The sequence below is a fragment of the Triticum dicoccoides genome, chromosome 1B (genome assembly GCF_002162155.2).
Source record: "Triticum dicoccoides isolate Atlit2015 ecotype Zavitan chromosome 1B, WEW_v2.0, whole genome shotgun sequence".
Lineage (NCBI taxonomy): Eukaryota > Viridiplantae > Streptophyta > Magnoliopsida > Poales > Poaceae > Triticum > Triticum dicoccoides.
In genome coordinates this window covers 652,133,262-652,158,429 of record NC_041381.1, presented here as the reverse complement: position 1 = coordinate 652,158,429, position 25,168 = coordinate 652,133,262, and positions in this window count along the sequence as shown.

The following is a 25,168-nucleotide window of genomic DNA, read 5'->3' as shown; positions in this document are numbered from 1 at the left end:
GCCCCGGCCGCCGCCTGGGGAGGCGGCGCGAGGCGGAGTCGGGAGAGGGGGGGGGGTCAGGGTGTTGTCTTCACCCCCGAACCTTGTCTTATGAAACTCATATACTGTGAGAATGTGATTTTCATTCAGTAATTGTTTATCAAAACGTTTTTAGCATGACCATTCTACTTGCATGTATGGTGAAAGTTACTAAATGAGAGAGTGGTGGAACGACAAACGCATTTTCAAGCAGCCTAATGTTGAATGATGTGAAGTTACCAAACTTCCTGTAGTGCATTTTTCTTTTGGGTAGATTCGAAAATAGGCTTCCCAAGCTCTGGAATGAGCGATTCTGATGTTTTCTACTTTCGGCTCACTCACAGTTCATTTGCAGAATCGATTCTAGAGGAATCAAGTTCGGAAGCTTGCTCTTTGTTTATGATTCCACTGGTGAAACTGCTAGAACCTGCGAATCAGAAGCAGTAGCCCGAACAAAGGCCACCTCATTCATACTAACATCAATTGACTACCAAGTACAAAACAGACAGCCATCCAGATTCATTGCATCATGAAAGATGTGAAAAATCCATATTGACTTACTTTAACTGAGCTCTCTTCTTTTTCTGCTAGAATTTTTGTCAAGTTTTCAGCTCCCCTTAAAGATTAGGAATGAAATATTAGAGAAAGTTGAGGCACAAAATGCGGAATTATTTATAGTAAATGACTGTTCATGTACAAAATCCACATGACTGTTCATGATTTTGTACATGAGGATCGATTGTGTCCATCCATCCAAACTATTCGATTTGGTACTGCTTTTATATAGGTTTCCTGTTCATGCATGTATCCGTGTAGGACTAAATTAGTCTCCGACTAGTATTGCTTAGACTGCTAGCTTTTGCTATATATTTGGGTGCACCCTATAACTTGTACTCCCTCCATTCCACAATGTAGTGCCTATAGATTTTTGTTAAAGTCAAACTTTACCAACTTTGACCAAGTGTATAGAGAAATCTGTCTACATCTACAATAACAAACATGTACATTATGAAAATATAACTCACGATGTATGTGCATTTGGTATTCTAGATGTACCTACTTTTCTCTATAAACATGATCAAAGTTTGTAATATTTGATTTTTGTAAAAATCTATAGGCACTACATTATGGAACGGAGGGAGTAGCACCGTGAGCTGAAAGCAATAAAATAACCAGCAAGCATACGGCCAGGTTCGCCTGCGTTGCTTTTGTCCAGTAGATCGAAGCATCCATCGATTACTAGGTTGCCTACGTACTGTGTGACTGCTCCGGCTAGAAGTACTAGTGCTAGTACACATCCACGGAAAGATCCATTAGCTAGTTGAGGCTAGCTTTACACTGCTTGTGGATAGTTTGTCAGTGAACTTCGTTTGTCGTCATGGTCGTGTGTTGCCATCGTCAGAAAGTATTCGGCGTCGGGACTAGGCCCACAGTAGACCTCCTCACCCAAGGTAGCAACAGCTTTGACCATCGTGTCTAGGATGCGGCAAGCCTTGAGCCCATCCATGAGTGCAGGCGTCAAGGAGACGAGAGACTGATTCAGCTTCCATGTGGACGAGTATCCATTTCGCCTGAGGAACCGCCGGATGGCGAGTATCCAGCGCCCGCTCGATACTCTGGGTCGCCATGTTGAAATCTAACACTTGGTAAGGGGTGGTGGACTCTCACAAGGACAGGAGCAGGGGGAGAAGCAAAAGCATGATCTTAGTAGCCATGGCTGCTTTGCAAATGTGTGGTAGTTCCTCCAATATCTCAATGTACAAACCTCAAGGGCATAACAAAGTTAAGTAACAGAAACATGATTCGGAATTCGATCATCCGGAGGAAAGCTCTTACAACATAGTTATACTCTCCACTGCATATGAAGCCTTAAATAGGGCCCTTCAGCAGGAGAATGGCGTTTTGGCTCTCGGCCTCCATGGAGGCCTATATTTTGAAAATTTTAAAATTTGAAAAAATTTATTTGAAAAAAATCTGAATTTTTTTGTACAAGTAAGCAATGATGTGAGGCATATGTGTGTAAAATTTCAGGATGAAATATGTTGAAATGCGACCTGTACAAAAAAAGACAAATTCACGGTCTAGTTGGATGAATAGTATCATGTGTTAAAAAGCCTTAGATTTGTCTTTTTTACACAGCCCTCATTTCAATATATTTTGCCCTGAAAATTTACACACTTGTGTAATATGCCTTCATCTACCTCTGTATTTTTTTTCTGAATTTTTCGAGATGTAAAAATACGAATTTTCAAGAAATTTGAGTTTTGCATTTGGAGGCCTCCATGTAGCTCGGCCTGCAAAAGCAATTTCCGCCTTCAGCAGGTCCTTTTCATTATCACACAAGTAACGTGTTGCTCTAACCGTCATCCATTAGTATCACATGAAGTCATTTCCAAATTCCTGACACATGAAACAAAAAATCATTTCCAAGTTCCAATACCAACAGCTAACTATTCCCTCTTGTTTGCATTCATATCAAAACAGCTAGCTAACTGAACCAACAATTAATACTATATCCAATTGTATATATTTAGTAGTATTCTAGTTGATCACCATTACCCCTATTTATTTTAACATGCTGAGAGGTCACCTCGCCACACATGCCACATCATGAAAGGACCACCTCAACATGCATGGAAAACAGTTTTTCATTATTACTCGATCCCCACTACTCTATTGATCTCAACACGTACGCATCTTATCTCACCACAATGTCACCTTATCAAGCGGCCATCTCAACATGCATGGAAAACAGTTTTTCATTATTACTCGATCCCCACTACTCTATTGATCTCAACACGTACGCATCTTATCTCACCACAATGTCACCTTATCAAGAGGCCACCACAACATGCATGGGAAGCATCTTTCATTATATTCTTCAAATATACAATGATCAAATACAACATATAGTATTAATTTTAGTTTTAGTTTATATATTATTTTTCACTTATTTGTGTTATATAAACCAAATCTTATTGAAATATATTGCGAATGACTCCGCAACCACACGCCATGTATCATATAGTTTAATGTGATACCAAGTTATGAAAACTAAAAGAGTATTTTTTTTATTTGTTTCACAATTTGCACATGCTTTAATCCTCATTTGTTCTTTGTTTATAAAAGTACTTACCCGTGCTTAACGGTTTCTTGTCTATTTTGGCATACCAATGAGATGTACGCGACATCACATCGCGCACTTGGCGAAGAACTGTCTAGATGTACTTTTGACCGTTGAGAAGGATCACTACTACAAATAATGTTACGTTCGACACATCAGCACTAAATGGCTTGTGACCACTTGTCAGTGATGACAATAGCACTGAAGAGACAACAACGACTGATAAGCAATGACACATGGATGGCTATGTTGGTTAGTCAACACTGATGGGCCACTAGATGACTGGCCAATGATTGTGGTTTACCCTTGCTCCGGAGGCCATATCACTGTTAGATCACCATCACAAATCGGTTGCCAAATTCAGCCAATGAGCAGTGACACCATTTAAGCGGCCACCTTGCTAGCTTTTCAATAGTGACCTCAAGGGGCATTATAACCGCTCGACCATCGTCCCTGACCTAAACACTCCGCTCCCTTCTGTATCACTGTTGAGCACCTCTCAACCAAATCTTCCCCGCCACTTGGACCGCCTAGCTACCGCTCATCTCCCTCCCATCCTCCTCCCTCCAGCCATTGAGAGTCCCCCTATGTCACATGAATCTACACCGTCGCATCCCGTTTTGCCTTGGTCAGCATGACACCATGCATCATGGGTCGTCACCTTGATGAGAAGTCACCGTCGGAAGCCGCCGACCCCCAAATCGTACGGGCCACGCCAGCACAGCCGCCCCACCTCCACCACCAAGACGTTGACATAGTTGACCGCCCTAGCTCATCATTGACATGACGTCGTCTACTTGTGCATTCTTCCCCCATAGTTATTCTCCTGGCTCCGTGCCGTTAGGTGTCCTATACTGCCGTGTATGGCCATAAGCCCTACAATGTTGCGATGATGGTGGTGGTGTTGTCGTGTTGTCTCTGCCCTGCCGCCGGGTCTCTTGTGTCACCGTGTGCAGTTGTAGACCCGAGAATGCTACTGATTTGCACTACTAAAAAAGCGTTTACCTGTGGCATGCGAAAAATACATTATCATTGGCATGCGGGGGGTCACAGCACTAGTAACTCTAGCAGGGTCGCCATATTCATAGCCACCATAATTTTTTGGAGGCGGCACGCAAACACAGAATCGTCATAATGTGGGTTCCATTTATTTATTTAGTTTTCTTGTTTCTAGTCTATACTCCCATTTAGATGAAATAATTGAATAATTCAGAAAACATTATTAAAAACCATTAATATAAGTACAAAAAACAATCGAAATTTAGAAATAATAAAAATAAGACTAAAAATCCAGTGAAAATAAATTTCCATGTAAGAGTAAATGAAATTGAAAGAATATAAACACACTATCTCCTACCTAGCTGTCAATGATGCTTAATGAGATGCTCACATGGCTGATCATGGGAGGTCATGTCTTCAATTTTCTTGTACACCATAAGAAATGCTTGAATGCGGTTTCTGTGCCTGCTAGGCCTGATAATTGAGCCAACATTTTCATGGTCAATAGGGCTTGAAATATCCCTCTCATCCTCAATGATGATATGATGTTGTGTAGGAACACATAACATGTCATGATATTTGCAAAGAGATCCTTGTTGTAGAAATGAGAAAGACCATGACCAATTTCAGACCTAGCGTGTAGAACTCCAAATGCTCGCTCAAAATGTCCTTCCTGGGTGCTTCTCGCGCCTTTGTGAAATGCTTAAATTTCTTGGTCTCGGGATTAGAAACCGTCTTCACAACTGTGAGATGGATAGATGACATCATCTTTGATAGTAGGCTTGGTCATAGTGATGGCCATTCACATGAGTTGCATGCTGGAGCAGTACCACCTGCTAGCCGAGTATCAACAACATCTACGTTGTCATCTCAACGGATTTTGATGGTGCCCCATTTAAAGTGAATGCATCTTTCTCTAATGTATAACCCCGAAATGATAGTGGTAAACCGGTAAGAGACATCATAGATCGCACCATATCCAATAAAGTGAGGTTACAACCTTCGGACACACCATTACATTGTGGTGTTCCAGGTGGCGTGAGCTGTGAAACTATTCCACATTGTTTTAAATGAAAGCCAAACTCGTAACTCAAATATTCTCCTCCACGATCAGATCGTAGAAACTTTATTTTCTTGTTACGATGATTCTCCACTTCACTCTGAAATTCTTTGAACTTTTCAAATGTTTCAGACTTGTGTTTCATTAAGTAGATATACCCATATCTGCTCAAATCATCTGTGAAGGTCAGAAAATAACGATACCCGCCACGAACATCAACACTCATTGGGCCGCACACATCGATATGTATTATTTTCAATAAGTTAGTAGTTCGTTCCATTTTTCCAGAGAACGGAGTTTTAGTCATCTTTCCCATAAGGCACGGTTCGCAAGTATCAAATGATTCATAATCAAGTGATTGCAAAAGTCCATCTTTATGGAGTTTCTTCAGGTGATTTTCATCGATATGACTCAAACGGAAGGGCCACAAATAAGTTGCACTATCATTAACAACTTTGCATCTTTTGGCATCAATACTATGAATATGTGTATCATCACGATCAAGATTCAACAGAAATAGACCACTCTTCAAGGGTGCATGACCATAAAGATATTACTCATATTAATCGAACAATCATTATTCTCTGATTTAAATGGATAACCGTCTCGCACTAAACAAGATCCAGATATAATGTTCATGCTCAACGCTAGCACCAAATAACAATTATTCAGGTCTAAAACTAATCCCGAAGCTAGATGTAGAGGTAGTGTGCCGACGATGATCACATTAACCTTGGAACCATTTCTGACGTGCATTGTCACCTCGTGCTTAGCCAATCTTCGTTTAACTGTAGTCCCTGCTTCAAGTTACAAATATGAGCAACCGGACCGGTATCAAATACCCAGGCACTACTACGAGAATTAGTAAGGTAAAAATCAATAACATGTATATCAAATATACCTTTGTTCACCTTGCCATCCTTCTTATCCGCCAAATACTTGGGGCAGTTCCGCTTCCAGTGACCAGTCCCTTTGCAGTAGAAGCACTCAGTTTCAGGATTGGGTTCATTACAGTACCTAAGTGGTGGTTTTATTTTCTTATACTAACGGAGCATACGAGTTTTGTTTTGAGATTTGTGTGGTTGAAGTTTTCAAGTTTTGGGTAAAAGATTCGATGGACTATGGAATAAGGAGTGGCAAGAACCTAAGCTTGGGGATACCCAAGGCACCCCAAGGTACACTAGTAGATAAAGGGGCTTGTGTCCCGGTTTAAGGCCCTTTAGTCCCGGTTTTTGAATCGGGACTAAAGGGTCGTTACTAATGCCTCTCCCCTTTAGTCCCGGTTCTTAATCGAAGCGGGACTAAAGGCCGCGGCCACGTGGAGCTCCACCTTTAGTCCCGGTTGGTAACATCAACCGGGACTAAAGGAAATTTTACGATTTTTTTTGAATTTTTTTTATTTTTAAATTTCTGAATTATTTTAACCTCTAATCTCTAATCACCACCCCTCATCACTGCTCAATTTATCCTCTAATCTCTAATCACCCCCAATCATTCCAAATCATCTAACTTCCCGAAAGGTCACCCATCCTCCCACTCCCCTAGCCTGAGCACGCTTAACTTCCGGGTTCTATTCTCCCTCGTTTCCAAGTCTGCACTTGTTGTTTTCCTGACAATAGTAAGATGTCAATCCTAGTAACCTTCAGGAATTTTGCTTGAGCATGAAGTGACACATTTCACTGTTTGAGTTTGAAACGATTGTTTTAAAAAATAATAATTATTTAGTAACACTAATATTTCTTGAATAATTAGTTTGACCATTGTTTGACCATTGTTTGACCACAATTTGACCATTGTTTGACCACAGTTTGACCAGATTTGACCGAAATTCAAAATAACTGAAATAATTATTTAGTAACACAAATATTGTAGAATAATTAGTTTGACCACCACAGTTTGAATTTTTTTCGCTTTTTCCACTCTAGATCTAAAAAGGCCCGTAACATTTTTTTTGTTAGGTTTTTGAGGATTTTGAAAATGATTAACGGGGTTCTCCCAGTTAAATTTGGATGTAACTTTTCGAGTAGTTGATTTTTCATATAAAAAACTTTTTCATCCGAGTTAGTATGCAAAAGTTATGCCCATTTTTACAAATTCTCGAGATATTTTGCAAATAAAGTCGAAATTCATATTTGCAAATTTTCCCAACAACTAGGCCACATATCACATGGGAAACTTATTTTCTTTTATTTTTTTGACATTTTCATCATTTTCTTTTATTTTTTTTAAAACTGAAAAGGCGATCCAGGGGGTAGAGTTTGAAAATGGGACCTTTAGTACCGGTTCGTGCCATGAACCGGTACTAATACCTCAAACCCCATTAGTACCGGTTGGTGGCACGAACCGGGACTAAAGGTCTAACCCTTTAGTCCCGGTTGGTGCCACGAACCGGGACTAATGGGCACCGCACCCTTTAGTCCCGGTTCGTGGCACCAACCGGGACTAAAAGGTCCAGACGAACCGGGACAAATGGCCCACGTGGCCCCTGGGCGCACGAACCGGGACTAATGCCCCCATTAGTCCCGGTTCTAGACTGAACCGGGACTAATGGGCTAACCCGGGGTGGACCAAAGCCCTCTTTTCTACTAGTGGTAATATTCAAGGACAACCAAGCAACTAAGCTTGGGGATGCCCCCGAAGGCATCCCCTCTTTCGTCTTCGTTCATCGGTAACTTTACTTGGAGCTATATTTTTATTCGACACATGATATGTGTTTTGCTTGGAGCGTCATTTTCTCCTGTTAGTATTTGCTTGATGTTATTTAGATTAATGTTTTGCATCTTTAGTTTCAATAAAAAGTCAAGGATAGCCTTTACCATGCTTATTTTGCGAAGTATACATGTTGCTGTTTGAAAACAGAAAGTTTACCGCTGTTGCAAAAATTCCCTAGAAAAGTCAGAGAATGGTATAATGTTGAATATTTTTGCATATTCAGATCTAATAAATTCATTGCAGTGGTAATTTTTGTTCATAATTTTTGGAGTCAGGGAAGTATTGATAATCCTGCATTCTTTACAGACTGTACTGTTTTGACAGATTGCTGTTATGGTTGCATTGTTTGCATATGTTTGCTTGTTTAATGATTCTATTTGAGGATAGAAGTATTAAATATGCAGAGACATTTAGTATTAAATGTTGAATAATAATGTTAGTAATATGTTACAGTATAAAATGATAAGGTTTTGCATTAGTTTATACTAACCTATCTCACGAGTTCTTGTTGAGTTTGTTGTGAATGAAGCTTTTTATAAGAAATAGAAAAACCATGATATGAAAGGAATTAAGGAGACACAAAAGCTCAAGCTTGGGGATGCCCAAGTCACCCCAAGATAAAATTTCAAGAAGTCTCAAGCATCTAAGCTTGGGGATGCCCCGGTAGGCATCCCACCTTTCTTCTTCGACAACTATCAGTTAGTATCGGTTGAACCTAAGTTTTTGCTTATTCACATGAGTTGTGCTATTCTTGCAATGTCATTTTTTTTGCTTGCTTCTTGAGTACAATACCAAGATCTGAAATTCTTAAATGTTAGAGAGTCTTCACATAGTGCACAATTATTTGACTACTCATTGAACTTCACTTATATCTTTCGGAGTAGTTTGTCGTTTGTTCTAGTGTTTCATTTATATCTTTTAGAGCACGGCGGTGGTTATATTTTGAAGAAATTGCTAGACTCTCATGCTTCACTTATATTATTTTGAGAGTCTTAAACAGCATGGTAATTTGAATGAAAACTATCATAGGAAGTGAATTGGATGCTATGGTCAATATGTTGCTTGATAATTGTTTTGGGATATAAAGGTAGTAATGTTAGAGTCATGCTAGTGGGTAATTATGAAATTGAGAAATACTTTTGTTGAAGTTGGCAAGTCCCTTAGCATGCACGTATGGTAAAAGTTGTGTGACAAATTTGTTGCATGAGGTGCTCTTTTTGACTGTCTTCCTTATGAGTAGCAGTCGGGGACGAGCGATGGTCTTTTCCTACCAATCTATCCCTCATGGGGCATGCGTAGTAGTACTTTGCTTCGAGGGCTAAGTAGACTTTTGCAATAAGTATATGAGTTCTTTATGACTAATGTGAGTCCATGGATATACGCACACTCATCCTTCCACTTTGCTAGCCTCTCTTATACCGCGCAACTTCCGCCGGTATCATGAACCCATTATTTACCTTCCTCAAAACGGCCACCATACCTACCTATTATGGCATTTCCATAGCCATTCCGAGATATATTGCCATATGCAACTTTCCACCATTCCGTTTATTATGACACGTTTCATCATTATCATATTGCTCTTTGCATGATCATGTAGTTGACATTGTATTTGTGGCAAGGCCACCTTCATAATTTTCATACATATCACTCTTGATTCATTGCATATCCGGGTACACCGCCGGAGGCATTCATATAGAGTCATATTTTATTCTAGCTTTGAGTTGTAATTCTTGAGTTGTAAATCCATAAAAGTTTGATGATCTTCATTATTAGAGCATTATCCCAGTGAGGAAAGCATGATGAAGACTATCCCCCACAAGTCGGGATGGGACTTCGGACTTTATAAAAATAAAAGAGGCCAAAGAAGCCCACAAAGAAAAAAAAGAGAAAAAAGGAAAAGAAAAAAAAGAGAAAAAAGAAAAAAAGGAAAAGAAAAAAAATAAAATGAGATAAAAAGAGAGAAGGGACAATTGCTACTATCTCTTTTTCCACACTTGTGCTTTAAAGTAGCACCATGATCTTCATGATAGAGAGTCTCGTATGTTGTCACTTTCATATACTAGTGGGAATATTTCATTATAGAACTTGGCTTGTATATTCCAATGATGGGCTTCCTCAAAGTGCCCTAGGTCTTCGTGAGCAAGCAAGTTGGATGCACACCCACTTAGTTTCTTTTGATGAGCTTTCATACATTTATAGCTCTAGTGCATCCGTTGCATGGCAATCCCTACTCACTCACATTGATATCTATTGATGGGCATCTCCATAGCCTGTTGATACGCCTAGTTGATGTGAGACTATCTTCTCCCACTTTTTGTCCTCACAACCACCATATTAGACCATCATAGTGTTATGTCCATGGCTTGCGCTCATGTATTGTGTAAGAGTTGAAAAGCTGAAGTGCATTAAAAAGTATGAACCAATTGCTCGGCTCGTCATCGGGGTTGTACATGATGGGAGTATTTTGTGTAATGGAGATGAAGCATGGCCTAACTATATGATTTTGTAGGGATAAGCTTTCTTTGTCTATGTTATTTTGATAGGACATGATTATTTGTTAGTATGCTTTGTAGCATTATTATTTTTATGTTTTATAAGATTTTATCTTGAATCATTTGGATCTGAACATTCATGCCACATTAAAGAAAATTACATTGATAATCAATCTAGGTAGCATTACACATCAAAAATTCTGTTTTTATCATTCACCTACTCAAGGACGAGCAGGAATTAAGCTTGGGGATGCTTGATACGTCTCCAACATATCTATAATTTTTGATTATTCCATGCTATTATATTACCTGTTTTGAATGACTATGGGCTTTATTATACACTTTTATATTACTTTTGGGACTAACCTATTAACCGGAGGCCCAGCCCATATTGCTGTTTTATTGCCTGTTTTAGTATTTCGAAGAAAAGGAATATCAAATGGAGTCCAAACAGAATGAAACCTTCGGCATCGTGATTTTTTGGAAGAATATCATCCTGGAGGCTTGGAGATCAAGTCAGAAGATACTCGAGGAGCCCAGGAGATAGCCCCCCTACTGGGCGCGCCCCCTGTCTCGTGGACCCCTCGAGCACCTCCCGACCGACTTCTTTCGCCTATATATTCCCCCGTACCCTAAAAACATCGAATATCAAGATAAATCGGGAGTTGCGCCGCCGCAAGCCTCTGTAGCCACCAAAACCCTCCCGGGAGCCCTTCCCGGCACCCTGCCGGAGGGGGGGGTCCATCACCGGTGGCCATCTTCATCATCCCGGCGCTCTCCATGACGAGGAGGGAGTAGTTCACCCTCGAGGCTGAGGGTATGTACCAGTAGCTATGTGTTTGATCTCTCTCTCTCGTGTTCTCTCTCATGTTCCTTCTATGGCACGATCTTGATGTATCCCGAGCTTTGCTATTGTAGTTGGATCTTATGATGTTTCTCCCCCTCTACTCTCTTGTGATGAATTGAGTTTTCCCCTTTGAAGTTATCTTATCGGATTGTGTCTTTTATGAGAACACTTGATGTATGTCTTGCCGTGTTTATCTGTGGTGACAATGGGATATCATGTGCCTCTTGATGTATGTTTTGGTGACCAACTTGCGGGTTCTGCCCATGAACCTATGCATAGGGGTTGGCACACGTTCTTGACTCTCCGGTAGAAACTTTGGGACACTCTTTGAAGTACTTTGTGTTGGTTGAATAGATGAATCTGAGATTGTGTGATGCATATCGCATAATCATGCCCACGGATACTTGAGGTGACAATGGAGTATCTAGGTGACATTAGGGTTTTGGTTGATTTGTGTCTTAAGGTGTTATTAGTACGAACTCTTGAATAGATTGATCCGAAAGAATAACTTTGAGGTGGTTTCGTACCCTACCATAATCTCTTCGTTTGTTCTCCGCTATTAGTGTCTTTGGAGTGACTCTTTGGTGCATGTTGAGGGATTGTTATATGATCTATCTATGTTATTATTGTTGAGAGAACTTGCACTAGTGAAAGTATGAACCCTAGGCCTTGTTTCCTACCATTGCAATACCGTTTACGCTCACTTTTACCACTTTTTACCTTGCTGTTTTTACAATTTAAGATTACAAATACCTTTATCTACTATCTATTTTGCACTTGTATCTTCATCTCTTCACCGAACTAGTGCACCTGTACAATTTACCATTGTATTGGGTGTGTTGGGGACACACGAGACTCTTTGTTATTTGGTTGCAGGGTTGTTTGAGAGAGACCATCTTCATCCTACACCTCCTACGGATTGATAAACCTAAAGTCATCCACTTGAGGGAAATTTGCTACTGTCCTACAAACCTGTGCACTTGCAGGCCCAACAACGTCTACAAGAAGAAGTTTGTGTAGTAGACATCAAAGACATACATCAAGTATTCTCAAATCCTTAAAGACTCAATCCGATAAGATAACTTCAAAGGGAAACTCAATACATTACAAGAGGGGGAGAAACATCATAAGATCCAACTATAGTAGCAAAGCTCGCGGTACATCAAGATCGTGCCAAATTAAGAACATGAGAGAGAGAGATCAAACACATAGCTACTGGTACGTATCCTCAGCCCCGAGGGTGAACTACTCCCTCCTCGTCATGGAGATCGCTGGGATGATGAAGATGGCAACCGGTGACCGATCCCCCCTCCGGCAGGGTGCCGGAATAGGGCCCTGATTGGTTTTTCGTGGCTATAGAGGCTTGTGGCGGCAGAACTCTCGATCTAGGTTTCTTTCGGGGGTTTCTGTATTTATAGGAATTTTCGGCGTCGGTTTCACATCAGGGGGGGGTCTCTGAGTCAGCCACAAGGTAGGGGCATGCTACCAGGGGGTAGGGTGCACCCTCCACCCTCGTGGATGACTCGGGACTCTTCTGGCCCAACTCTTTTGCTTCGGGGGCTTCTTCTGGTCCATAAAAAAATCCACCAAAATTGGCATGTCAATTGGACTCCGTTTGGTATTTCTTTTTTGTAAAACTAAATAACAAGGAAAAACAGAAAGTGGCACTGGGCTCTAGGTTAATAGGTTAGTCCCAAAAATCATATAAAATAGCATATAAATGCATATAAAACATCCAAGATGGATAATATAATAGCATGGAATAATCAAAAATTATAGATACTTTGGAGAGTATCACGCGCCATGGTGGGGGAGTCCTACTAGGACTCCACTCCTAGTAGGATTCGCTCCCCCTTTTTCCTTCTTTTCGGAGTAGCAAAGGGGGAAAGGTAGAGGGAGTAGGAGAGGGAAAGGGGAAAGAGGTGGAGAGGGAGAAGGAAAGGGGGGCCGCACCCTCACCCCTTGTCCAATTCGGATTGGCAAGGGGGTGCACCTCCTGTGGCTACCCTCTCCTCTCCACTATGGCCTATGAGGCCCATTAACTTTTCCCGGGGGGTTTTGGTAACCTCCCGGTACTCCGAAAAATCCCCGAACTTCTACGGAACAATTCTGGTGTCCGTATACAACCTTCCAATATATCAATCTTTACCTCTCGACCATTTCATGACTCCCCGTCATGTCCGTGATCTCATCCAGGACTCTGAACAACCTTCGGTCACCAAAACACATAACTCGTATAATAGAAATCGACATCGCACGTTAAGCGTGCGGACCCTACAGGTTCGAGAACTATGTAGACATGACCGAGACACCTATGCGGTCAATAACCAATAGCGGAACCTGGATGATCATATTGGTCACCACATATTCTACGAAGATCTTTATCGGTCGAACCGCAATGTCAATATAGTTATTCCCTTTGTCATCGGTATGTTACTTGCCCCAGATTCGATCGTCGGTATCTTCATACGTAGTTCAATCTCGTTACCGGCAAGTCACTTTACTCGTTCCATAGTGCGTCATCCTGCAACTAACTCATTAGTCACATTGCTTGCAAGGTTTCATATGATGTGCATTACCAAGAGGGCCCAGAGATACCTCTCCGATACTTCATGTGACAAATCCTAATCTCGATCTATGCCAACCCAACAAACACCTTCGGAGATACCTATAGAGCATCTTTACAATCACCCAGTTACGTTGTGACGTTTGATAGCACACTAGGCATTCCTCCGGTGTCCGGGAGTTGCATAATCTCATAGTCGGAGGAATATATGTTTGACACGAAGAAAGCGGTAGCAATAAAACTGAATGATCATTATGCTAAGCTAATAGATGGGTCTTGTTCATCACATCATTCTACTAATGATGTGATCCCGTTATCAAATGACAACTCATGTCCATGGCTAGGAAACTTAACCATCTTTTGATCAACAAGCTAGTCTAGTAGAGGCATACGAGAAACATGTTGCTTTGTCTATGTATCCACACATGTATCAAGTTTCTGGTTAATACAAGTCTAGCATGAATAATAAACATTTATCATGAATAACGAAATATAAAATAACAACTTTATTATTGCCTCTAGGGCATATTTAATTCAAAAGGGCCTCCCCCAAAGGTCAGTCTTCCATCCTTGACGCTTAGTGATTTCATCGGATCTTGGATGAAGGTACAACGACGAAGAAAGAAGGGGAAACAGGTGGCGGAGCTGCCGCCGGCGGCGGCAGCGGCCGATCCGGTTGGGATCCGAGCGGCCAGGATCGATCCTTTGAATACTCTTTTTGGCCAAGATAGGTTGGATGTGGTCGAGGCTAACAGGTGTGTTGGGTATTTGGCCTAGCAACATGACTTGGCTGGTACGGGCAGGCAACTACAAGGGAAGTTCATCCCTGGGTATATCGTCCGCAGCGTTGCCCAAGGCGGCGGCAGTAGTGGTTAAAGCGCTGGCTGGGGTTATCTGTACATCTTCCACACCTGCAGATGACAAAGATGGTCAGCATGATAAAGGAAGTGATAAACCGGATGCGACGCATGCTAACAAAGCGGCATGTAAGAAAGAAAAGATGACCTGTTACCGTTGTGGTGTGCCAGGCCACTTTGTGATTGACTACACGGCGGTACTTTGTGATATATGTCTGAAGTCGGGACACTCATCTGACGACTGTCCGTTGCTTTTGGTCCCTACACCTATGGTGAACATCTACGGGTCTGTAATACCAAGCTTATGTTCTTTGGGACTCCACCCACGATTTCTTCGGTGACTCCTGCGGTGGATAGTTTGAAGTTTGGTCTGGTCAGTGTTACTCAGGGGACATTGACAAAGGAACAGGTGTGTCAGCAGCAGACGACTAGTGTCTAAGTCTTTTCACTGGTCTCTCGTCAGGTTGGAGGATCAGGTTTAAAGAGTGGAGTTCCCTAGGAGGGAGGATCTTAACCACTTGCTGAAGTGTAGACTCAGTAAGGTGCCCGGGAGTAAGTGCATTCTTTATTTTGATGAGTGCAAAAAACCTGAGCCAATGGGGATACCGCTAGAAAAGGTTTGGGTCAGACTCTCAGGAGTTCTAGAGACTCTTCTTAATGAATATCTTATTGTTGTGAGTCTTGGCTCTCTGTTAGGCAAAACAGAGAAGGTGGACATGACATTTACACGACTGCATGGAGTGGCGAGGCTACTTGTCGGTGTTGTGAATGCAGATTATATTCCAGACTTTGTACCATGGACTTATGATGGGATGTCTTATGATCTCGATATTGTGGTTGAGGAGGTTCAGCAGGAAAATAATAAGTCTGGGACTATTGATGTTGATATGACTGATGGTGGAGATGGTAGTGGTGATGGTAGTGGCGACCAGGGGATGGAGGGCAACCCCAGCGACCACAGTGGAAAGGACAAACCGGTCAGAAAACCCACACAGTCGACTGAGACGAGGACTGACAAGGGGGCGGCACCCTAATCCACTCTGGCAGCATCTCTCCGGTTCGGTTCGTTCCAGGCGGTGTCCGCACCGAGCCGTCTTAGGGGTGACCTCGTGGAGATGGAGGACTCAGATGATGATCTTCCAGCACGTGTGGTGGTGGTGAAGGAGCACCGACAGATGGTGGACGAGGTTTCACCGCAGCCGACACTGCATCGGCGCCCAGACATCGAGAAGTAGTTCGATGTTGATTGTGATTTCAGACAAGGAGCTGGAGCTGCAGCGGGTGAAGAAGAAGGCCATGTTGGTGAGTTTCCCACACCGCTCCTCCAGGCTCCATCCCCTCTCTCGCGCAGAGTAGGTGTCTCCCCGGATGGTATCTGCTTCTGGTTGGTCGCTGCGGAGGATCGCGACTACGCTGATGTTGGAGAGGGTTGACCGCCTGATATGTCAGGCATATTTCTATTTGCTAAATATTTGCATTCTGCTTCACATATTAGTTATGATAGAAATACTTTGGGTTGGAATAAAATTCAATTGAAACTGAAGAAGAAACAATAGAAATAAACACGTCCAGCTACATGATTCTGGAGTTTGTGATTGGGCAAATAAAGTTGATGCAAATTCGTCTTCTGTTTCTTAACCATGTATAAAAATATGTTTATCATGTGTAAAACATTTTTATTGGCGCTAATTGTTTTTGCGTGCACAATGCACATTTTTTTATACATCAAGAACATTTTTTCTTAACATTTAATAAATACAGAATTAACTGTTTAAAAAATATGCTGTCTCCTTTTATTTAATGTACATAGTACATTTTTGGTGCAAATGATCAGCATTTTTAAATAAATGTTTAACATTTTTAAAACATGTTCACTTTTTTCCATATGAACAAAAAAGACAAAGAAAACCACCTAAAACTGAAAAAGAAGCAAATGCAATCAAATGAAAAATAACAATAAAAAAGAAAGAAAACCACCTCAAAAAGAATAGAAAACAGGGACACGCAAGAAAAAAACAGTGAAAAACGAATGATACATAAAAATGGAAAAAATGAATAAAAAAATAAAAACAACAGAAAATCAAGAAAGAAAGAAAAACGCATGAAAAAACAAATAAGAAATAAAAAATCCAATGGAGAAAAAAAATGAAAACCGATAGAAAATAAATAAACGGGGAAAATAGGCGAAGAAACAATGAAAACAAAAAAGAAACGGGCCATCCCAGTTGCTACGCGAGAGATCTATTTGTTCAGGCAAGAGAAGCTACGAACTCAAGTGAAGCGAGATATAGCTCTCGTGGCACACGAAGCAAGGCATGACTATGTATCGCCTTATGCGAGACGGAGCAAGGCGAGACGGATCGTGCAATCGCTTTTGTGTCGCTATACATGGTTGGGCCCAGATAGGTTCCAGGTTAGTTCGTCCTTTTTATGTGTTTCAACTTTCTTTTGTTCTTAATTTCAAAAATATTGCAAATAAATATATAACAAAACATAAAATTTATTAAAAATACAAAAATGTTGAATTTGATATTGTATGAAATATGTTAGCTTAATTCAAAAAAAAAATGGTAGCGTACAAAACAATTGTGACATTTAGCAGATATTTACGCGGTTCACAAAAAGTATGCAACTTTATATCCATGTATTTAGAAATGTTAAACGTCTATAAAAAAACTCTTCTTTAGTTACGCAAAGAAGTAAGCATCAATAACATATATTTTAATTATGTTACTTTGTATTTGAAAAATGTTAAACATGCCTAAAAAATGTTCTTGATGTATAATAAATTATACCATATGTATAAAAAATGTAGGCATAAATTGTTGCATGACTTGAACTTTTTCTGAATACAGTGGCAGACTGATTTGACTATACGAGACATCGACAAGAGTATTTGACAAAACATTTGGAAGTACCATTCTCAAAAATGACCAAAAACTACCATTTTCAATCAATCTTGTTGCACAAAACTGCCAGAAAAGTTTGATGACCGTTTTAGACGATTTAAACACATTTATGACAAGCGGGACCAACCTGTCAGGGCTGACTATGGCAGGAAAGTCAACGCCGTTTTTATCACTTTTATGAAATTGGTAATTCAGTGGGACGAGGACCCCAAATATGGTAGTCATTTGTCCAATACTCCATCAACAATGATTGTTGATGTATTGTAATCCATTTTTTAGGCAGCAGGATAGGCAATCCATGGACGAAACTAGAGAGCTCCGGGAACAGACGGGACCCTTTTTCCAAGGAGAAAAGAAGAACAAAAGTGACATGAGGTGTAACAAAATAGGAAAGTTGAGATTAGGCCATGATGTGAGTCCAGGCCTTGGATCGCAGAAGGAACATACATAACAAAGTACTCGCAATGTGCTTGCCATCCTACATACTATAAATTGAGATGTTTGACTTTGAAAATCATCCGCAACCTGAACATGCACATTACAACTCGACACTGTTGAACATGTCGGCATGCTTCAGGCTAAACAATACTGAGCTCATAGGTTAATTTAATGAAGCTAATTAAATGAACAATGAAACAGAGCGAAACAGACTTTTTTCACACGATCGTGCAAGTCGATGATGGGGTGAGGATGGTTGACGTCTCGCACACGCCGACTGCATGAACAACTAGCGACACGGAGCTTGGGAAACCCCCTGGAGGGACCAAATCAGACAGCGTTGGCGTTGCTGGCCTCCGTCGGCATATCAACCAAGCGCGATGCTTCCACTGATGCTACCCACAAACTAGGCTTTTGCGTGGCCTATCTTTGTGCTCCCCTCATCCACGGACGAGGTGAGGATGGTCATGACCGTGACCTTGGACTCCATTGTCACTGCAAGGACGAATGGTGGCGTCGATATGAGCTCTGGCTCGACAAATGCAGTGTTGGTGCCGATGGACTTGTACCGCTGAGGACAAACATTGGGAGATGGATTAGGCGGGAGAGGATACAGGTATATTTGTTTTCCTCCAATATTTTAGATAGACTGCAGCTGGATAAAGAGAGAAGCAAATATGGAAACATATGGCATTCACTTTCACACCCTAAGACAGTGGACTATATATACTCCTTTTAGGAAATAAATAAACATCCTGTGAGCATGGGATATGTCTTGAGCAAGCCAGCCAAGAACTGTTTATCACGTCTTTTGAGTCACGTGACCATCCTAATTGCATGTTTCATTTATGATTCCTTGCCAAACCCAAATTGATGGAAAAAATACTATGTTATGTTGAAGTCAATTCACATGAAAAGAATGGCAACAAGTTGAAATGAGTCTCTCGCTGAGAAGGGCAATGGCATTTGCAAACCGATTGGTCTTGAATTATTTACAGTAGTAAACAATTTATAAAGAGTAAAGGAACTTGATATGCCGACAACTGTCCGGCACGTTTCATCACTCCAAGAGTACAAGAGTATATCAAGAACTTATATAAGTTGTCTTGAATTATCTAAAACAACCAACTTCATTGGAATTAAGTGTGGTGCCACAGCACGCTTTCCCAGACCTGGCGGTTGTATGCCATATTTCTGTTCTCCATGCCGGAAGCCAAAGTGCAGAATGTCCACTCATTTGAACAATGAATGTAGCTTTGACTGCAACGTCGTCGCCACATCATCTCGTAGCGCAGACTCGAGCTCCAGCTCGACAAAAGGTGAGGTGGGGCAGATGGACTAGCACAACCGGAGTGCAACAGTCAGAGAGGATTAGGTGGGAGAGGATACATGTATTTGTTTCCCTCCAATATTTTAGATAGACCGAAGCTTGATATATGTGTTGGCGAGACATTTAACAAATGTTTGTCATGTCTTTTTAATCATGTGACTAGATTAGAGAATCATGTGACCTTCTGACTTGCATGTTTAGTTCATGTTGAAGGGAAAATATTGTATTATGTTGCAGTGAATTCACATTCGAAGAGAATGGCGAGATGTTTCTGAATGATAACATGGTTGAACCTAAATTGCATTTGCCAAAAGGTTGGTCTTGAATTATCCAAAACAACCAACATTCAAGTAGTAGAAGAACTTGATATGCATGTTATTCTACTGTTGTTCATACGCGCCATCACTCCAAGTCCAATGCATCATTGAAAGATGTGTGGAATGTGGGAACTGACTCATTCTTGCTATGTTTTCATCTCTCTTTTCAGAACAAAAAACTTACAAGACAAAATCTAACCTAGTGTCTCCACGGGCTCTCCTGCCTTGCTCGGCAGTCAGCTCCCGACAACCCACGCGGCGGCGGAAACAGTATCGGGATTGTGGTGTGAGGGAGGCTAATGAAGATTTTTTGATTAATTTGGTAAAATCATTTTTTTCAAATTGACATGCATTATGTGACCTATTATTCATGGGGTTCAGGACGTCCCGGCAATTCTCCGTATCAAGAAAAAACCGAAATTCATCACACTTATCTATTTCGCCAACTAACACACACAAAATATGACTCCCTCTCCAATTGCAAGCACCTGTCTTTGGTCTTCTTGTCCATAGGAAATGTGACGAAGGTGATGACGACCACCTCATCGACTGCTAGGACGCTCATCGCCATGACCATGAATATCGGGCATAGCCTTGAACCCCGACGTCATTGCCTCGTTGTCCGCTGTCGTAGACATGATCTCAGATTCAACAAAGGGAGCAGCGGGGCGGATGGACTCTTACATCAAGTACGGCAGGGGGAGTAACCGAGGAATACATGTATTTGTTTCCTTCCAATATCACAGATACAAAGCCGAATAAAGAGGGAAGAAAATCAAAATTCACACCACACTCGACCTGGCGTCCTAAGAGTTCTATATATACATCTTGTATCCTTGTTATTACCTCTTTTTAGTTGGGGTGGGGTGGAGAGGGGAAGGACAGATTGTGAGCTTGAGATAAGTGTTGAGCAAGCCATTAAAAAGTGTTGATCATGTCTTTCTAATCATGTGACTCGACTAGAATAATGTGACCATCCTACTTGCATGTGTTAGTTCATGATCCATTGCCAGAAGAAAAAAAAAGTGATGGAAAATATTGTGGTTGGACTCACATTAAAAGAACAGCAAGAAATACGTGATTGACTAGTTGAACAGCAAGAAGCTTGTGATTGAGTAGTTGAATGAGCAATTACATTTGCAACTAGGTTATTCTTGATTGTGCCGGACAGGCGGCTGCAAGTGGGGTCGTGTGCCGTTGCATGGTGGTCAAGTGAGTTGCAAAGACAGCGTCGGTGTTGTAGGTCGAGCGTTGTATGCAGCACCGGCGTCGGTCATGTTGATGCTGCAAGCCGGCCGACGGTGGCGCAAGGCTGGTGTGGGGTGTTGCAGATGGTGACAAGAAGTGCTTCAAGTGAGTCAACGTCAAATTATAGTACCCTTTATTCTATCATTATTAAAAATTAATATTTCAATCACTTTAGAACTTTTTTGATAGGGGTCGACACCTGTCGGCTTTGCTCACACTACAATCTTCTTCCATTTCTAGGTCACCATGGCGGTTCCGAACATCTACCACATCTGGGGCATCTTCCATGAAGTGGTCCTGGGGGAGCCGTGGATTTACTGTGTGCCACGTGATACATTGGCTAAACTCCTTATAAAGCAAAGGCCGGGTAGGTTCCATTGTTTGCTTCACTAACTTGACGGCAGAGATCTTATTGATAAACAAGCATGAATATGCATTGTGCATTAACAGGACCATCATTTTTAATGTGAAGTTTATGGTCAAACTTAGAGCAAACTTTTCTTGCTTTCATCTACGGTCCGTTCTGATTCATCCACTAATCATACTGTTAGCAGAGCTATACGGGGAGGCCCACAACAGAGCAGTCACTGAACATCGCGCTTGGTCACAAAAATCATGCCACAGTGGTTAGAACCAAGTACATGTTACCTTGACCTTTTTGTTTTCCTCCAATATCTTAAATATGCTGAAGCTAAAGAGGTAAGAAAATCTGAATTCATCTCGCACTCTGACATCCTAAGCTGGGCGTATATATAGGGCTTCTAGATATCTAGTCTTTGTTATATAAAAACAGTCGTTAGCATGAGATATGTGTTGAAAAAGTCATTCAGGAGGTGTTTATCGTGTCTCTAATTAGATTGCAGAATCACGTGATCATCTATTCCACTTTCATGCAGCTTTTGCCTCTGGTCTTTCAGTAAGAAATAAAGTGAACAGAAATATTGTGAACAGAAATATTTTGAACTCATACTAAAAGAAGGCGAGAAGTTGCGGAATGAGTTATCGAGTTGTTGGACTTTGAACGACAATGCCATTTGATATTATTTAGTCTTGAATATGATCCAAAGTGACCGATTTTCAAGTAATAGAAGAACTTAACATGCATAGTCGTTGAACGACAGTTCTCGGTCGAGAGTGACTGCAATACAGTACAGTTAAGTTGTAGAAGTAATGACGAGCCAGTATTCCACTAGAACTCTTGCAGAGCACAGCAGCCATCAGGCAAGAAATGCACACTCCCCGTACAGAGTGCAGTATGTTTCTCAACAAGTTATAGCTTTATTAGTTCCTATTGCACAAAGTTCCTTTGTTGCTCAGGCTACGTGGAACCTCTTATCCTCAACCCTCCAGCCTTACTTTGGGATCCGTACTCTCCAACTAAATTACAACAAGAAGATTTCTCTTTTTTGTTTCTCTAAAATGAAATAACATATGAACTTCAAACTTTGCAGATCGAACAAACATTAGAACATCAATGTGTGAAAACCCTTTCAGACTTTTTGGTCTGATTTAAATATACAAAATGAGATTTTGTTTGACTAAAAATATCATTTTAAGTATTTAAAGTGCATGAAAAAATCTGAAAGTTTTTTCCCAGATTGTAGTTAGAATGTATTGTTGCTCTGCAAAATTTGAAGTTTATATGTTGTGTCATTTGAGAGAAATAAAAAAGACAAATGCGTCCGCACGGATCACGATGCAGGAATGGATGGCAAAGATAAGAGGTGCCATGTAGCCTGAGCTACAGAAAACCACACTCGTCCTATTGCCAAAGGATGATTCAACATGCTGTCAGACACCTCCGCAGTAAGCAGCACTGTCGGCGTACCATCAATATGATTGACATCACATTTCCAAAAGTTTCTCAACAAGTAGCTGAAGGCCAAGGTCTTCTGAACAACACCAAAACTAGATGCATACAAAAGAAGCAAAACCTGGGAAACGTTGAAGGAGATGAACTAATCTGTTTTCCGAAGACCAATCTATACCAACAATACTTGACCTCATCTGAAAACAGAGGTGCAGATTGTTCAGCAAGATGAATATGTGGTGGAAACAAGGAAAAATCGATCTTCAATGTGAAAATTTGCTTATAGCTGACATCCTTTCTGTTGGCAGTCTAAGTTTGTAATGTCATGCAAATTATTCAGATATCTATACCACTAGCCACACCGAACACTGGCTAGGGTTTGGGCGCCGCCCGAGTCGCCCTAGTGGGGGACGACACGGGGGCTCTGGTCACAACTAGATTGCTTGATTGGACATCCCTGCAAATTATTCAGATATCTACAACACTGGCTACACCGAACACCCAAAGGATCCGCAGAATACAAAATCAAGATCATGTGATTTGGTGATGCTCGACTCATATGGCAGAAGCAGATACCAAATAATTCTCAATCGAGAGTGACTGCACTACAGTTCAGTTTAGCTATACAAGCAATGTCAAGAAATTCCCCAAGCACTCTAGCAGAGTAGAGACGCAATCAGGGAGGCCTATTTATTATCCAGGAAACTCACAGCATCCTTGGGCAGGCCCCAAACTACAGGGTGCAGGCAGTTTCTCAGCCAAATGGATGGTTTGACACGACACCGCCAACTCCCCAGAAGTATCTAAGCAAAATGGATAGTTTAACGTAACTACCTGCTAAGTATCTTAGAAATAGCAGAGAAACATGACTCTCGGGTGAAGAGCATTACTAATCACACTAGTCTATAATAGAAGAGGGCTGACTGACTGAGTACAGTAGATTGTAAAGAAACACATTGGTAAATCAACTGAAGCAGTGCCAAAAGTAATCGAAGGACACAAAATCATACTCCCTCCGTCACAAAATAAGTGTTACGGACTTGGTACAACTTTGTACTAAAGTTGTACTAAATCAGAGACACTTATTTTGGGACAGAGGAGCACATGATACTTACCAGTGAACGACATCCATTGTTTCTACATCGGTGCATACTGCGCAGCCTCAGCCTGCTTCTTCGAATCCTGCTGCATCAGCCGACAGTGGACATCCATGTCCTCATTCGTGCAACAAGTTATTCAGACAACTAGAACACTGGCTACAGCCAACAGGAAGACTATACCGCTGCTGACCCTGTTATACACGCACAAAGGGCCAGCAGCAAACCAAATCCAGGTCAGATCGTCTCGGCCTCGAATCTGGGATGTGATTGAGAGATGCTCCTCTCAATACCAAGTTGTCGGCCAATACAATGCAGGCTACTAGAATTCTCGATTGAGAGCGACTGCAGTGCAGTACAGTTCAGCTCAGCCGTACAAGCCATTCCACTAGCTAGCAGAGCAGCCATCAGCGATCAGGCCACATAGTGCTGCAAAGTTTCTCAACACGATATAAAGCTTTTGTTCCCCAGTAATCAGAGTTGCCGGCGTACCATCAGTATCCAAGCAGATAAAATGGCAGTTCACAAAGTTTCTCAGCAAGTTAAATGTCTGTGTCTTCTCAACTAAGTAAACACGATAAAACTATATATGTTCCTGAAGATGATTCAGTCGCCGATTGATTAAAAGTATCTAAACAAGAGAGAGGCCAAAGGTCAACAAAGTCGGATGATTACAATCATGACATGACATTATTCGAAGCAAGTTGAATCCATGCCCTTTCTATGTGGTTTATTCCCTATTAAACCGCCCCATGGATTGCTCTGAATTACCTGGCTACTTGAGCAGCCTCCTACCTGGCTTCTTGAGCAGCCTCCCACCGCTCACAGCCTCCCACCGCTCACGGACTAATCTTGGAATTTCTTTCCACATCTTTGGTTTAAGTGCAATCACTATATATAATCGCTAATGATGTCAGATTAACAAACAAGTAGAACAAGGTAATGAAAAACTCGTACAAACTAATGTAAACGGAGATTTATACCATATGCATTGAAAAGAATTGAGAACAAACTTGTACAGTCATTTTGCCATGTGCCAAGGATAGAAAGATGTGCAGCATACCTTAAAGCTGGGCATCTAGATACTTGTAGTCGATGTTGCCCAGTTGCTGCTACACGCATCGGGGCAACTTCCTTATAGCAGGACAGTCGTTAATTACAAGGTTTTGGAGAGACATGTATGCTTGCGGCTCATTTGGCAGGGATGCCGGGGCACTCCAGGTCTGCAGCCATGAAGATTCAATGATTCCATTGATGGGGGTGCTCTCCTGACAGAGACTCTAGCGATGTCGGCCCCCTGTTGTTGTCAATGTTCAGTGTCTTGAGGGACGTGGGCACACG